Source organism: Thalassophryne amazonica, chromosome 1, assembly GCF_902500255.1.
Source record: "Thalassophryne amazonica chromosome 1, fThaAma1.1, whole genome shotgun sequence".
NCBI classification, from domain to species: domain Eukaryota; kingdom Metazoa; phylum Chordata; class Actinopteri; order Batrachoidiformes; family Batrachoididae; genus Thalassophryne; species Thalassophryne amazonica.
The window spans coordinates 18,072,855-18,088,825 of NC_047103.1; the positions used below are offsets into that span (position 1 = coordinate 18,072,855).

General features: G+C 40.7%; 1 long non-coding RNA gene across 1 annotated transcript in view; it reads left to right on the forward strand.

Annotated features, from left to right (window-relative positions):
* The first annotated feature begins 211 nt into the window (after window positions 1-211).
* The window catches only part of LOC117506949, a 28,050-nt gene continuing 12,290 nt past the window's right edge, over window positions 212-15,971 (forward strand). Inside the window, exons 1-2 of the long non-coding RNA XR_004559585.1 lie at window positions 212-1,256; window positions 11,027-11,029. This is a non-coding gene — a long non-coding RNA (uncharacterized LOC117506949). The remainder of the gene's footprint in view (window positions 1,257-11,026; window positions 11,030-15,971) is intronic.

The window sequence follows — 15,971 nt, forward strand, 5'->3', positions numbered from 1 at the left end:
AAAGACCTTGCCCAAGGGCCCTTAGTCATTTTCCAGTCAGGCTGGGCTTTGAACCGAGGATCTTCTGGTCTCAAGCACAACGCCTTAACCACTAAACCATCACCTCCCCCAAGGGCTGGTGGCCAAGTGGTCAGTGCACTTGGTTTCAGTGCGGAAAGTTACCAGTTCAAACCCCACCCCTGCTACATTTCTCCATGTAATGTGGAGTTGCGTCAGGAAGAGCATCCGCCGTAAAACTTGTGCCAATCTAACATGCAGCTCTACCGTGGATCTGCTGTGGCGACCCTGAATGAAAACGGGAGCAGCCGAAGGGACGTAGTTTTAGGTCCAAAGTGATCAACATTATTTTTTCTAGCTCAATACAAGTCTATTAATGGTGCACATCTTTCTGTATGTCAGGATTTAGTACAGTTTGATTCATGGGATCACGATTAGTTTCAAAATTGATTTTCGATTCATAAATCTATTTTTGATTGCAAAATTAATTCAGTGCATACAGCTACTAATTTCAGGAACGACTCAAGTTTGCTGCAGTATGCTAAGAAAGCTGGTGTGACAAATGATGCCATGAGCGCAAAGTGTGTCTAAGATTATGTATTTTTATACATTTGAAAAAGGCAACATAAACAAAAGTAACACTGTAGGGGTGCAGCTCTTATGAAATGAAACAGGTGTTGGATCTAGTTAATACTTTTGGCACATTCAGAATTGGCTGGAAATTTCTTAAAATGAAGTTGAATAAAATAATTTGTGATTTGTCAGGTTTTTTTTATTATTATAAGATTTTAAAGTTAAATATGATGCAAACTTCATATTTCATTATTTTCTTATATTTCATGTCATTTGATATAGTTTAGTCATAAATAATGTTTTAAAATGTTAAAAATACATTAACATTTGGTGGATGTAAGGTTGACATTAGGGATACAACTTTTTTGCAATTATATTGTGATGAGCTTTTGCTAGAAAACAATGACAATCAGTTTGTTTGTTTTTTTTTGTATTTGATCAAAACTAACTTTGAAATTTTCATACTTTGTTGTATTTGGGTGGATTTCTACAAAATCCACTTCTAATCACCACTTAAGTCTTACAAATGCTAAGAATTTATTGAAAGCCAAGAGTGCTGTGAAACATTGATCATATTTAGAGAACTCCAAAGTGAGTTCAGATCATTTTATTTATGCATAAAAGCTTATCTAAATATGATACAAGAAATTGTTTTTGAGGAAAAAAATTAAAAACTTGTATCCCTAGTTTACATACACCTTTAATCTGTGAGCAGCAGTGTTGCCACAGTTAACGAGGTCTGTTAGAAAAGTATCCGACCTTTTTATTTTTTTCAAAAACCATATGGATATGAATCACGTGTGATTGCGTCAGACAAGCTTGAACCCTCGTGCGCATGCGTGAGTTTTTCCACGCCTGTCGGTTGCATCATTCGCCTGTGAGCAGGCTTTCAGTGAGGAGTGGTCCACTCCCGCTGCGGATTTTCATTGTCAGGAAATGGTGGAATGATTTGATTTTTTTTTTTTTTCCATCAGAATTTTTTGCAGAAACTGTTAGAGACTGGCAGCTGGAAACCATTTGAAAAATTTATCTGGCTTTTGGTGAAAATTTTACGGGCTTCACAGAGAATAAGGACTGTTACTACAGCTTTAAGGACGCTCTGCGCGCAGTGCTCGTGCCGCCATCGAGAGCCACAAACCACCGGATCATTTCTAAACGGATGGCTCTGTGGAGCTGGGACCGTCGTGTGCCATTTCTCTGGTTATCACAAGAGCTGGACATCAACTATTTTCCGGCAGATTTCACTTTTAACAAGAGATTTTGTCATGGAAAGCCGAGCGGAGGCTTCGCGTGTCACGATGGATTCGCTCACTACTGGAGCCAGACAAAACCACCTCCGTTTTGGTCTCACAGGACGGCTTTGAGATGGCGTTCAGACAGCTGTCGGTGGTTTTTCCATCGAGTGATTATCCGAGAAATTGTGGATGTGCCTGGACATGCCAGAACATGTCCCGTGAGGCTTCATCACGGCGTTGCTTTGCACCATGCGGCACCGCCGCGACGCGCGGAATTCCTCCGCACGTCTGTCTCAATGTGCCGAAAAAGTGCTGATGTCCACGTCTTTTCACAATTCCTGTGCTAGTCAGACGACGTCCCGGATAAAACACAGCGTCCAGTTTGGAAATGAACGGCACATTCCACTGTTACAGGAGTTTTTGTCATGGAAAGAGGAGCGGAGGCTTCGCGCGTCGCGGCAGTGCCGCAGGGTTCAAGCTTGTCTGACGCAATCACATGTGATTCAAATCCATATGGTTTTTAAAAAAAATAATAAGGTGGGATACTTTTCTAATAGACCTCGTACTTTGAAAGTTACTTTATACAGTTACTTTAGCAGTTTTATGCAGTTACTTTTTTAGCAGCTGCTGACAACTTGTAACTAATAAGGTGACGAGTAATCTAACTTAGTTATTCTTAAGGTTCAGTAATCAGCAAAGTAACTAATAATTACTTTTCTGACTACTCAGTCTTAAAAATAACCGATTTAGATTACTAGTTACTTTACTAGTTACATTCAGCAGCTGTCAGTAAGTTGTCCACAGCTGCTAATGAAGTAACTATAATGTTACTGTAAAAAGTAACTAATAAAGTAACTTTTCGAAGTAACTGTGGCAACACTGGTGAGCAGCAGAGAGCTGCATCAGACATTTTATCACAGTGAGACAAAGACTAAATGTAAACTATTTTCATTAAATGGTTTTGAGTTGGATTACGGTTCTTGTTATTAGGGTTAGATGAATGGACTCTGCGTTGCACAACATGTCACACCAGACTAGCTTCACCATTTTGGCAGTTTTAAGTTTGTTTAATTTTTACACAAATTACAGCATGCTATAAATCATTGCTCTCTACAGATTAAAAATTGTAGGCAGCGTCACCGTTCGGCAAGCATCCCGTCCATGAACTTTTGCATTAAATTGGCCACATTGTGTGTATGAGCGTGCATGCAGCCTGGTCTGGTCTGATACAGAGACAGTGATTCAACACAAATATGGATCGGTACATTTTTGCAAATAGCACCATTGGATTTCTTGGCCCCAAAAATCTGCATTAGGTCACCTAGTAGCAGAGATATTGGAAAACTCACATTATAAGCCATCAAATTTTTATATATATATATATATATATATATATATATATATATATATATATACACACACATATAATATATATAAAATACTTACTCATAATGGCCAAAATAAAGCAGATTTATTTATACGGTGTTGCGTGTGCTCCATAATAAGGGCTGTTCAGTCACACTGGATTAACTCTAGCACCTGTGCCTGTTCATATCCTTTCACCAGAAACCACGCCTCTGTGTCTTTGCCGTCTCACTCACCTGTTGCTTCTGTTCAAGCCTCCTCTCCGGCAGCATTTTGGTTGGTTTCTTCCCTCTCTCCTGCAGCAATGTCTTCTTGAACCAGTGTGTGAAGAACATAAATACCCTAATTTATGACATAACGTCAATGCAGTAGTTTCGGTCAAATTTGTGAAGGGATATGTACAACACAAATTTTTTTCTTCTTTTTGTTTTTGCAAGCTGTCTACACAGACAACTCTTCCTCCTCGTGTTTTTTTTTTTTTTTTTCTGCAATCATTCATTATGTGCATGATCATGCTGTTCGGCGATTGGTTCGTTGTCAGTGTTTCTGAGCGAGCTGGACAAGAACGGGCTACTCAATGTGCTGTACATATTTCTGCAATAAAATATAATGTAATAAAAATCAAAACAAATAAAATCGGTGTGTGGCAGTCAGTGTTGCTATTGTGGTGAGATCTTGCAAGTCAGTAAGGAAAATGCTAGTTTGCTTTGTTGATGGTGTCAAGAAAGATGACTTTAAGCTTGCTTTCAGCTTGTTTTCATCTTGGAACATAGTACGTGCCATTGGATTAATATACATGCTGTTGGATTAAACTGGACAGTGTTTGGTACTTTCCTGGAGTAAGTGAGGTCATACCGGACTTTTCCATTGCAGATGGGGAGGCCCATGGAATGAACTCAGTGGTGAAGACGATGGAATATGTCTAAGAATGATTCTAACATAAGTATGATTAAATGAACTATTAATGTAATAAAAGTAAGAGTTGATTAGAAAAAGTATGTTACAAATAAGTGAAATGAATGATTATATGAGTTGTTTTTCATAAAAAGCAGTCAGAAGAGGAAGTGAAGGAGTTGGTTTGATAAAGAGTGCAGAGAAGAAAGGGGAAGTGATGTTGCAACAAGGCAGAAGCTGATGATAAACAACTGATCAAATGATTAAGATGTGGTAAAATATGAAAATGAATAATAAGGAATGAAAATGTATATGATTATATGAATTGTTTTTATGTGAAAGAGAGTTGAAATGATTGAATATGATTGATGTGATTCTAAAGACATGATTTAGAAAAATGAATTCTCAGAAAAGCTGAAGTGTTAACAGAAAAAAGTAACTTGAGAAATAAGTTACTGGCAAAGGGCCGCAGATGGCTTCCAGTAAGGGAAGGAGAAGGGAGGAGGTTTTGAGTCACCATCGTCCCCATGGTAACCAAGATCATCTGAACAGCAAAGAGTCAGCACATATATAACTGTAAAACACCAGGAAACGGGGTTATTCTTCCAGGGAGAGGTGCTGTTGTCACTTCTCCCCTGCTACGAGGAGATCACAAGACTTGACCATCTTGTGAGCAGCAATTGGAATCGTGGAGTGAGAGGATTGGAGCCATAAGAGATCATTTGAGAGTTTTCAACTCCCACTCAGGCCGTCCAGTCACGGAGTAGCAGAGCATTGGAGAATAATCACTGGCCTTAAGTCTGAGTGAGGAAGTTTCAACGTTTTCTCTCTCAAGAAACATCACATCATACCAGAATGGATTAGATCAACTTTTGGTTGAAGAAGGAATAAACTCTTATGTGGATTAATTTTCCTGAAGGATTACAACATCACACAAGGATCGTAGTCAGCTAACAATTAATAGCTGATGAAGAGGAAATCAAGTTCATCGAACTGGGGATTTTAACATCAAAAACCTCCTTCCCTCACTCCTAGAAAAATTGTTAAGTTAATCCAGTCCAGTCAGAGTGAGATCAGACAGCATTATTGAATCAAAAACAAAAATCTCTGCCAATCATTATTCTGATTATATTTGAATTACTGTTGTGAAATTATCATCATATAACCTATTTTGATTATGTTGTCGGCACTTGCAAAACCTGCAATAAATTTCCAAGCATGCAGTTAAAGTGTTAAGGCTCGGACATTGGATTTATTGATTCTTCTTAAGGTGTAAAAGTTAGTTTATTGGGTGTATAACATCAAAAAGTGCTCTAAAAGGTTAGTCTGGTTTTCAATGAAATTAACGCATCCTGGGGACTCGCTGTACGATTCACTAAATTCAAAATCTAGCAACATTCCAAGAGCCCTGATCCATAAGAGGAGAGCTGCCGTTAACGGGCGTGGCCAGCTTGTATCCTGGTTCCAGAGAAGGCTATTCGACCGGGGTGCGAGATCAGCGTCAGCTGGGTGGACGTCCGGATGGAGGCAGTGAGCGGCTAGACGAATCTCCTCGCCACCAGCTTGAACAGCCTTTGTGCAGCCCTGCCGGGTAATACCCGTGGAGACGCGAAGGTCGGACCCCAGAGAGGGAGAGCTGGTTTTTAGTACACAAACATTCATCGGAGGGTGAGCGTGTGCCGCGTGTATCTAAAAAATAAAAACGGGATCTGACAATGGCAAATAAGGAAAATGCTAGTTTGCTTGTTTATGGCAAATAGTAGTGCATGTAGGGGGCGCTGTTTCACCACAGTATGGGAAAAATAACAAAAATGTATCATCTTAAAAGTGAAATGCATCTGTCGCTCCTCTGTGACCCAAATAATTTTTCTTCACCAAATTGAACTGAAATATGTCTGTCTATTTGACATGTCCTACTGACAAACACAATGGGCACAAAAACCAAAAAGGGGTTGGGGTTTTCACGGAGGTAAGATTGTGGCCAAAATGACATTAAGGTGTGAACACAGATTTTGCCATATTTTGGGGATGTGTAAGTTGTTTTTTTTTTTTTTTCTCCTGATAATCTCTGAAACATACAGAGCCCCCGGACATGACATGGTTTAAAAAAAATTGGCCAAGAAATACCAATTTGTGCGTACAAAATACTACTTGAATTTTGTTCCCACGAATTAGTATTTTGTGTCCACAAATGAGTATTTCATACACATGACAGTATTTCGTGGCCATGATTTTTTTTTTAAACCTTGTCATGTCCGGGGTTCCGTAGAAGCAGAATTGTTTGTGAAGCATAAAACAACAACTAAAAAACAGGTGAAGTCTCTTACTTTTCAAACTTCATTATACATTTAAATTAGTATGTTTTTTTTTTTTTTTTAATATTGTCACCAGACCATCTTTGATTATGTTTTCATGTCTTTTGCTTTCATACACCTGATGTGATCAAAAGGGAGATAATTGATCTTGCCGTTTGTGATGATGAACGTCAAATTGGGTAATTATTTAAGAATTAACTTATGCTTAGAGTACAGATATGCTATGTTAAACATGTTAAAATGTAATTCATGCAATAAATTATGTAAAGCTCCCCCCATTTTTATTTTTTTTTAATTGTTGTATTGGTTGATTACTCTCATTAGAGTTATGGTCTTATTGCACCATTGGACTGCATCACATTGCTGTGTATTTGTATTTGTTTGTCCTTAAATGTGGTGACACTTGAAGTTGGGAATTTGTGCTGTCATTTCTCTTTACGATGGTACTTGAAACAGATTTTCAACCTGTGATCAGTATGCTGCTGGTGCATCCTGCAGTAAAAAACCTGAGAGTGGAGGTCACGGGTGCACTGGTGCCCAGCTGATTGCTTGTCTCCGTGGTGACCTCTGACTGAATTAGGTGGCCATTAAATCTAGAGTAAGTGAGTTCACTAAGAAACCCACCCGCTCACGACAATGTTCATGTATACAGAAGAGGCAATGCGAAAATTCTATACTTTGAGGATGATATTAAATTGACATATTTCAGTGATTGATGGGTTAAATGATTATTACTAGCCTCTAATCCAGCCAAAAATCCTGAAAATGGAAATACTTAGAATATATATTTTAGTAAATTTAATACATTAATGAAGTACTAGTGTGTTGCCCATGGGGATCCATGGGCTGTAGATTGGGTAGTGTTTATAAAAAGTTGACATTTTTCAAAGGTGGTAATAAATTATGCAAAGTTTCTGTAATGAGTTGGAATGGTGTGTGAGTCAGAATGTTTTTAGGACCTTAGACTGCAACAGTTTTTAGAATAAGAACTCAACCCTTTTATTTCCTGTTAACTATGTGGAAATTGCAGCGGATTTCCGATTTCAACAACGCAACGGCGTGGCACAGTATTTTTCTTCCTTCACATAATTCACAGACCTTTTATAACAACTCGGCCCCACCCATTAACCCCACAGGAGCCCTGACAGGAAAAGCACCACAGGGGCCAAGACAGCTTGTCATATGCATAGCAGGAATAAACATTGCCCATTGTCTACGCAGGGGTCGAGACAGAAAACATCATATGCACACCACAGCATGTTAACACATGCAGAACAGGGGACCCACTCGAACCACAAGTGGTGACACTGGTATACACTTCGCACATCTAGGTGTGTTGCCACATACCAAACAGGAAACACAGTCAGTATGGTGAATTATGTCCACAATGTCCATTGCGTGTCCACCACAATTACGTAATTTTTCCAGAATGTAATTATCAACATCCATTGTTCACTGTTACGGAATTCTCAAGGTAGGCGCCACGTCACTTCTGGTGAAGTGGCCAATCTGAAGGTGAGATATTTCCGTGACTGGTCGCTTGGTGAAAACGTGCTTGGGCTGTATGCTGTTCTGTTGAAATCAGTCAGTTTGCTTTTGTCTCTAACTTGCTTCTATCAGCCAGCTATCTGCTATCATTGCCTGGAACAATGAGATTTATACACCAAGCTGACCTGGCGTGAACCATTATACATTAAATGGACTTTATTGACGAGTCTGACCCCTTTGAAAAGTGACAAAATTACATGTATTTGAACTCAGTTTGATGGTGTTTTCACGGACACAAATTGGCCACTAGAGGGTTCTAGGTAATGCCTGACCTCATGAATATTCCTAAATTCTCAAAAAAAATATTAGTCCTATCAACATTCCATCTTGGCGGTGTTTATCCTTGACTGTTATTACAAACAGCCAAGATGTCATTGCTGCTTGAGCCATGATATTTATCGCTCTTTTCCTGTCACTTCCTTTTACTCCTAGGGCTGCCATCGTCTTCCAGCAGGACACTGCAAAGAAACGTCCTCCTACTTCAACAGGAAGTTCCATGTTTGCCAGCCTTGGTGTGTACAGTCTTCCAACAGCTCATCATACTTTGCAAGCTTCACCTCATGTGCTTCTTGGCATCAGGTCTCCCATGGTACCGTTAACTTGATGAGGAGTAGTTTCTTTGTACTTTCTGAGATTAGCAGGACATCTGACTGGAGGGTTGGCTCTACTATTGGTGGAAATACAAGTGTCTTTCCAAGGTCAACCTTCAGATGCCAATTCTTTGCCATGCTCAGAATTTCACCTCTCGGCTGATGTTTAGCTAGGGCATGTTCTCCACTTCTGAAAAAGTTGATGAAAGCTGGCTGGTTGTCTTTGCGATCTTTCTTCCTTTCAGTCACCAAAATGTGGACCAGAGCTCTCAACACCTGGTCATGTCCACCGATATCTTCCCTGGCTCAGGGCAACCTGGCATGATGACAGAATGTCCTCTAGGTTGGCTGGTTTCTGGCACAGACAGCATGATGTCTCTTCTATCATTCCCCAGTTGCCCAGGTTTGTCGGTGTAGGACGTACGTCATATACAGGTCTCAACAGGAACTGCAGTTGGAAAGATGTGTACTTCCATATTTGATCCCATGTCAATTCTCTCTGCTCAGTTTCCCACCTTGTCCAGGCTCCTTGGTTTCCCATCTGCACTGCCCGTACATCTTGTTTCTTCCTCTTTCTTTCCTATCTCCTGTTGGACCAGTTGTCTTCTGTCTGTCTGCTCCTTTCCACCAAGTTGTAGGTTCAGTGCCTAGACCTTGTCTTCCTTTGCACCCACTTCCAACCATGTCTCTGTGTTGAAGACAGGATTCTGTTTCTTCTACAGCTTCAGCTGCCCTCCATTTGTTTCCTGTTCTTATTTCAACTCCTGCTTCGTGGACTTTCGCATCTTTGGAATCTTTCAGGGCCATAATTTTCGTGTCTTCCCCGTCTTGAATTTCTCCACAACTGACGAGAGTGGCAATCGAAACTTTGCTGATTTGCAGTACAGTCCTGCTGAGGAGAGGCTTTGTGGAATTCCTAGCCACCTTCTGAGAAATCTGTTGGTTTTCCTCTCCATGACCTTGACTGTTAACAAGGTAATATCATTGGCCACATTATTCTGGGTAGGAGCCCCTGTAGGAAGATCCAGGCTTTAAACTTCCCTGGTAGCCCCCTGGGGCTCTCACTGCGGTATTGTATCACTTCCTGTTCCGGAGCACAGCGGTGTTTTGCTGTATCTGTTAATTTTGGCTCTCTGTTGGGACTGTTTACACAGAGACTGCTACCTGCTGCTTTGGACTTTGAACTAATAGTCTTTTTCAAGACTTTTTACTTTTTTACCTTTTTATTTTTTTTTTTTTTTTTTTTTTTTTACTTTTTTACTTGACTCTACTGGTGGTCGGCTCTCACTGCGGTATTGTATCACTTCTTGTTCCGGAGCACAGCGGTGTTTTTCTGTATCTGTTAGCTGTTTGATCTGCGCAGTTAGATTGATCTAGTTATCTAGATTACGATTTGTTTCCCAGTGTAATCTTTACGTGCCTTAACTAAAGCACTCCTTCTGCTGAATCACCTCTAAATTATTTACACATTATTCGCTTTGCGTGTTTTTAGGAATCCGCTAGCTTAGCGTAGCTACTAGCTCTTAGCCGATTTAGCATGGCGGCTTCTCCTGTCTCTCCCGCACTTTTCTGCTCTGGGTGTGAAATGTTTAGTTATTCCTCGGCCTCCTTTAGCAGTAATGGTACTTGTAATAAGTGTAGCTTATTCGTAGCTTTGGAGGCCAGGCTGGGCGAATTGGAGACTCGGCTCCGCACCGTGGAAAATTCTACAGCTAGCAAGGCCCCTGTAGTCGGTGCGGACCAAGGTAGCTTAGCCGCCGTTAGTTCCCCCCTGGCAGATCCCGAGCAGCCGGGAAAGCAGGCCGACTGGGTGACTGTGAGGAGGAAGCGTAGCCCTAAACAGAAGCCCCGTGTACACCGCCAACCCGTTCACATCTTTAACCGTTTTTCCCCACTCGACGATACACCCGCCGAGGATCAAACTCTGGTTATTGGCGACTCTGTTTTGAGAAATGTGAAGTTAGCGACACCAGCAACCATAGTCAATTGTCTTCCGGGGGCCAGAGCAGGCGACATTGAAGGAAATTTGAAACTGCTGGCTAAGGCTAAGCGTAAATTTGGTAAGATTGTAATTCACGTCGGCAGTAATGACACCCGGTTACGCCAATCGGAGGTCACTAAAATTAACATTGAATCGGTGTGTAACTTTGCAAAAACAATGTCGGACTCTGTAGTTTTCTCTGGGCCCCTCCCCAATCAGACCGGGAGTGACATGTTTAGCCGCATGTTCTCCTTGAATTGCTGGCTGTCTGAGTGGTGTCCAAAAAATGAGGTGGGCTTCATAGATAATTGGCAAAGCTTCTGGGGAAAACCTGGTCTTGTTAGGAGAGACGGCAGCCATCCCACTTTGGATGGAGCAGCTCTCATTTCTAGAAATCTGGCCAATTTTCTTAAATCCTCCAAACCGTGACTATCCAGGGTTGGGACCAGGAAGCAGAGTTGTAGTCTTACACACCTCTCTGCAGCTTCTCTCCCCCTGCCATCCCCTCATTACCCCATCCCCGTAGAGACGGTGCCTGCTCCCAGACTACCAATAACCAGCAAAAATCTATTTAAGCATAAAAATTCAAAAAGAAAAAATAATATAGCACCTTCAACTGCACCACAGACTAAAACAGTTAAATGTGGTCTATTAAACATTAGGTCTCTCTCTTCTAAGTCCCTGTTGGTAAATGATATAATAATTGATCAACATATTGATTTATTCTGCCTAACAGAAACCTGGTTACAGCAGGATGAATATGTTAGTTTAAATGAGTCAACACCCCCGAGTCACACTAACTGTCAGAATGCTCGTAGCACGGGCCGGGGTGGAGGATTAGCAGCAATCTTCCATTCCAGCTTATTAATTAATCCAAAACCCAGACAGAGCTTTAATTCATTTGAAAGCTTGTCTCTTAGTCTTGTCCATCCAAATTGGAAGTCCCAAAAACCAGTTTTATTTGTTATTATCTATCGTCCACCTGGTCGTTACTGTGAGTTTCTCTGTGAATTTTCAGACCTTTTGTCTGACTTAGTGCTTAGCTCAGATAAGATAATTATAGTGGGCGATTTTAACATCCACACAGATGCTGAGAATGACAGCCTCAACACTGCATTTAATCTATTATTAGACTCTATTGGCTTTGCTCAAAAAGTAAATGAGTCCACCCACCACTTTAATCATATCTTAGATCTTGTTCTGACTTATGGTATGGAAATAGAAGACTTAACAGTATTCCCTGATAACTCCCTTCTGTCTGATCATTTCTTAATAACATTTACATTTACTCTGATGGACTACCCAGCAGTGGGGAATAAGTTTCATTACACTAGAAGTCTTTCAGAAAGCGCTGTAACTAGGTTTAAGGATATGATTCCTTCTTTATGTTCTCTAATGCCATATACCAACACAGTGCAGAGTAGCTACCTAAACTCTGTAAGGGAGATAGAGTATCTCGTCAATAGTTTTACATCCTCATTGAAGACAACTTTGGATGCTGTAGCTCCTCTGAAAAAGAGAGCTTTAAATCAGAAGTGTCTGACTCCGTGGTATAACTCACAAACTCGTAGCTTAAAGCAGATAACCCGTAAGTTGGAGAGGAAATGGCGTCTCACTAATTTAGAAGATCTTCACTTAGCCTGGAAAAAGAGTCTGTTGCTCTATAAAAAAGCCCTTCGTAAAGCTAGGACATCTTTCTACTCATCACTAATTGAAGAAAATAAGAACAACCCCAGGTTTCTTTTCAGCACTGTAGCCAGGCTGACAAAGAGTCAGAGCTCTATTGAGCTGAGTATTCCATTAACTTTAACTAGTAATGACTTCATGACTTTCTTTGCTAACAAAATTTTAACTATTAGAGAAAAAATTACTCATAACCATCCCAAAGACGTATCGTTATCTTTGGCTGCTTTCAGTGATGCCGGTATTTGGTTAGACTCTTTCTCTCAGATTGTTCTGTCTGAGTTATTCTCATTAGTTACTTCATCCAAACCATCAACATGTTTATTAGACCCCATTCCTACCAGGCTGCTCAAGGAAGCCCTACCATTATTTAATGCTTCGATCTTAAATATGATCAATCTATCTTTGTTAGTTGGCTATGTACCACAGGCTTTTAAGGTGGCAGTAATTAAACCATTACTTAAAAAGCCATCACTTGACCCAGCTATCTTAGCTAATTATAGGCCAATCTCCAACCTTCCTTTTCTCTCAAAAATTCTTGAAAGGGTAGTTGTAAAACAGCTAACTGATCATCTGCAGAGGAATGGTCTATTTGAAGAGTTTCAGTCAGGTTTTAGAATTCATCATAGTACAGAAACAGCATTAGTGAAGGTTACAAATGATCTTCTTATGGCCTCGGACAGTGGACTCATCTCTGTGCTTGTTCTGTTAGATCTCAGTGCTGCTTTTGATACTGTTGACCATAAAATTTTATTACAGAGATTAGAGCATGCCATAGGTATTAAAGGCACTGCGCTGCGGTGGTTTGAATCATATTTGTCTAATAGATTACAATTTGTTCATGTAAATGGGGAATCTTCTTCACAGACTAAAGTTAATTATGGAGTTCCACAAGGTTCTGTGCTAGGACCAATTTTATTCACTTTATACATGCTTCCCTTAGGCAGTATTATTAGACGGTATTGCTTAAATTTTCATTGTTACGCAGATGATACCCAGCTTTATCTATCCATGAAGCCAGAGGACACACACCAATTAGCTAAACTGCAGGATTGTCTTACAGACATAAAGACATGGATGACCTCTAATTTCCTGCTTTTAAACTCAGATAAAACTGAAGTTATTGTACTTGGCCCCACAAATCTTAGAAACATGGTGTCTAACCAGATCCTTACTCTGGATGGCATTACCCTGACCTCTAGTAATACTGTGAGAAATCTTGGAGTCATTTTTGATCAGGATATGTCATTCAAAGTGCATATTAAACAAATATGTAGGACTGCTTTTTTGCATTTACGCAATATCTCTAAAATCAGAAAGGTCTTGTCTCAGAGTGATGCTGAAAAACTAATTCATGCATTTATTTCCTCTAGGCTGGACTATTGTAATTCATTATTATCAGGTTGTCCTAAAAGTTCCCTAAAAAGCCTTCAGTTAATTCAAAATGCTGCAGCTAGAGTACTGACGGGGACTAGAAGGAGAGAGCATATCTCACCCATATTGGCCTCTCTTCATTGGCTTCCTGTTAATTCTAGAATAGAATTTAAAATTCTTCTTCTTACTTATAAGGTTTTGAATAATCAGGTCCCATCTTATCTTAGGGACCTCGTAGTACCATATTACCCCAATAGAGCGCTTCGCTCTCAGACTGCAGGCTTACTTGTAGTTCCTAGGGTTTGTAAGAGTAGAATGGGAGGCAGAGCCTTCAGCTTTCAGGCTCCTCTCCTGTGGAACCAGCTCCCAATTCAGATCAGGGAGACAGACACCCTCTCTACTTTTAAGATTAGGCTTAAAACTTTCCTTTTTGCTAAAGCTTATAGTTAGGGCTGGATCAGGTGACCCTGAACCATCCCTTAGTTATGCTGCTATAGACGTAGACTGCTGGGGGGTTCCCATGATGCACTGTTTCTTTTTCTTTTTGCTCTGTATGCACCACTCTGCATTTAATCATTAGTGATCGATCTCTGCTCCCCTCCACAGCATGTCTTTTTCCTGGTTCTCTCCCTCAGCCCCAACCAGTCCCAGCAGAAGACTGCCCCTCCCTGAGCCTGGTTCTGCTGGAGGTTTCTTCCTGTTAAAAGGGAGTTTTTCCTTCCCACTGTAGCCAAGTGCTTGCTCACAGGGGGTCGTTTTGACCGTTGGGGTTTTACATAATTATTGTATGGCCTTGCCTTACAATATAAAGCGCCTTGGGGCAACTGTTTGTTGTGATTTGGCGCTATATAAAAAAAAAAAAATTGATTGATTGATTGATTGATTATTGATGTTCACCTTTCTGTCTTTCTGTTGTTTGTTGTTCCAGACACTTCTTGTTGTTAACGTCCTTCAAACTGTCATCGTACAGTTTTCCTAGGCACTTGATTGGGTTCCCTATGATCAATGGGATCTGTTCTTCCTGAATCTTCAGGGTGAACGTCTCTGTGATTTTGCCTTTCTTGATCACCATACACCTTGACTTGGCAGGTTTGAAGTTCTCTTCGTGATGGCCATGAACGTGCTCATAGAAGTGGGGAAAAGAGAAGCCAGAGGGCCAAAAACCAGGACAGATATCCGACAACCACCAAGCAGAGGGTTAATGGATGATCTAACCATTACAACCACATCACATGTCCAGGCTAGATGGGTTCTACAGGCATTGGAAGAGACCGCCATGCGGGCAAGGATGAAGTTCACTGAGATGGTGCAACTATGCCCTTCTCTACTCGCTGCCAAGATGTTACATAGTCCTGCACGGTAAGTCTTAGGTGGATCCCCTCGAGATAGCTTTTCAGAATCTTGGTGATCTTTCCAGGGATGTCGTAGTGCTCATGCTTTTTCAGTGAGTTTGTGAAATACCCAAAATACATAGGCATACCAAATGGCAAATATCAGCTCACCCCAGATTCGTGATTGAAGGAGCGCGCAAACACGTACACAGAAGCCACTTTGCTTTTAATACATAGATGATTTACCACTCCCTGCTGGAGAAGTGTGTGAGTCCAGAATGTAATTATTAACATCCATTGTTCACTGTTGCTTGATAATATCCGTAGTTTCTCCAAAAATATTAGTCCATATTAATCAACATTACGTTTTGGCAGTGTTTATCCTTGATCCAAAATATATAAGCATACCAAATGGCAAAGTCGGCTCTCATATACACACAGCAAATTAACCTTTTCAACATTTATCAATTCGCCAGTGCCAAAAACCGCTACTGGGTCTTGGGATTACTTCCTGCTTGCTCCTTTCTGTGCAGAGTTTGCATGTCCTCCCCATGGTCACATGGGTTGCCTCCGGCTGCTCTGGTTTCCGTCCAAAGACATGCAGGTTAGGTTATTTGCAAACGTTTAATTGACCATAGGTGAATGTGTTAGTCCGTCTGTATGTAGCCATGTGACAGACTGGCTTCCTGTCCATGTTGTACACCACCTCATGCCCTATAACTGCTGGGATAGGCTCCAGCCCCCCGTGACCTTTCGTTGGAGTACAACCCCAATTCGAGTGAAGTTGGGACGTTGTGTAAAATGTAAATAAAAACAGCATACAATGATTTGCAAATCTTCTTCAACCTATATTCAATTGAATACACCACAAAGATAAGATATTTAATGTTCAAACTGATAAACTTTATTGTTTTTGTGCAAATATTTGCTCATTTTGAAATGGATGCCTGCAACACGTTTCAGAAAAGCTGGGGCAGTGGTATATTTACCACTGTGTTACATCACCTTTCCTTCTAACAACACTCAATAAGTGTTTGGGAATTGAGGACACTAATTGTGAGTGTCATGATTGGGTATAAAAGGAA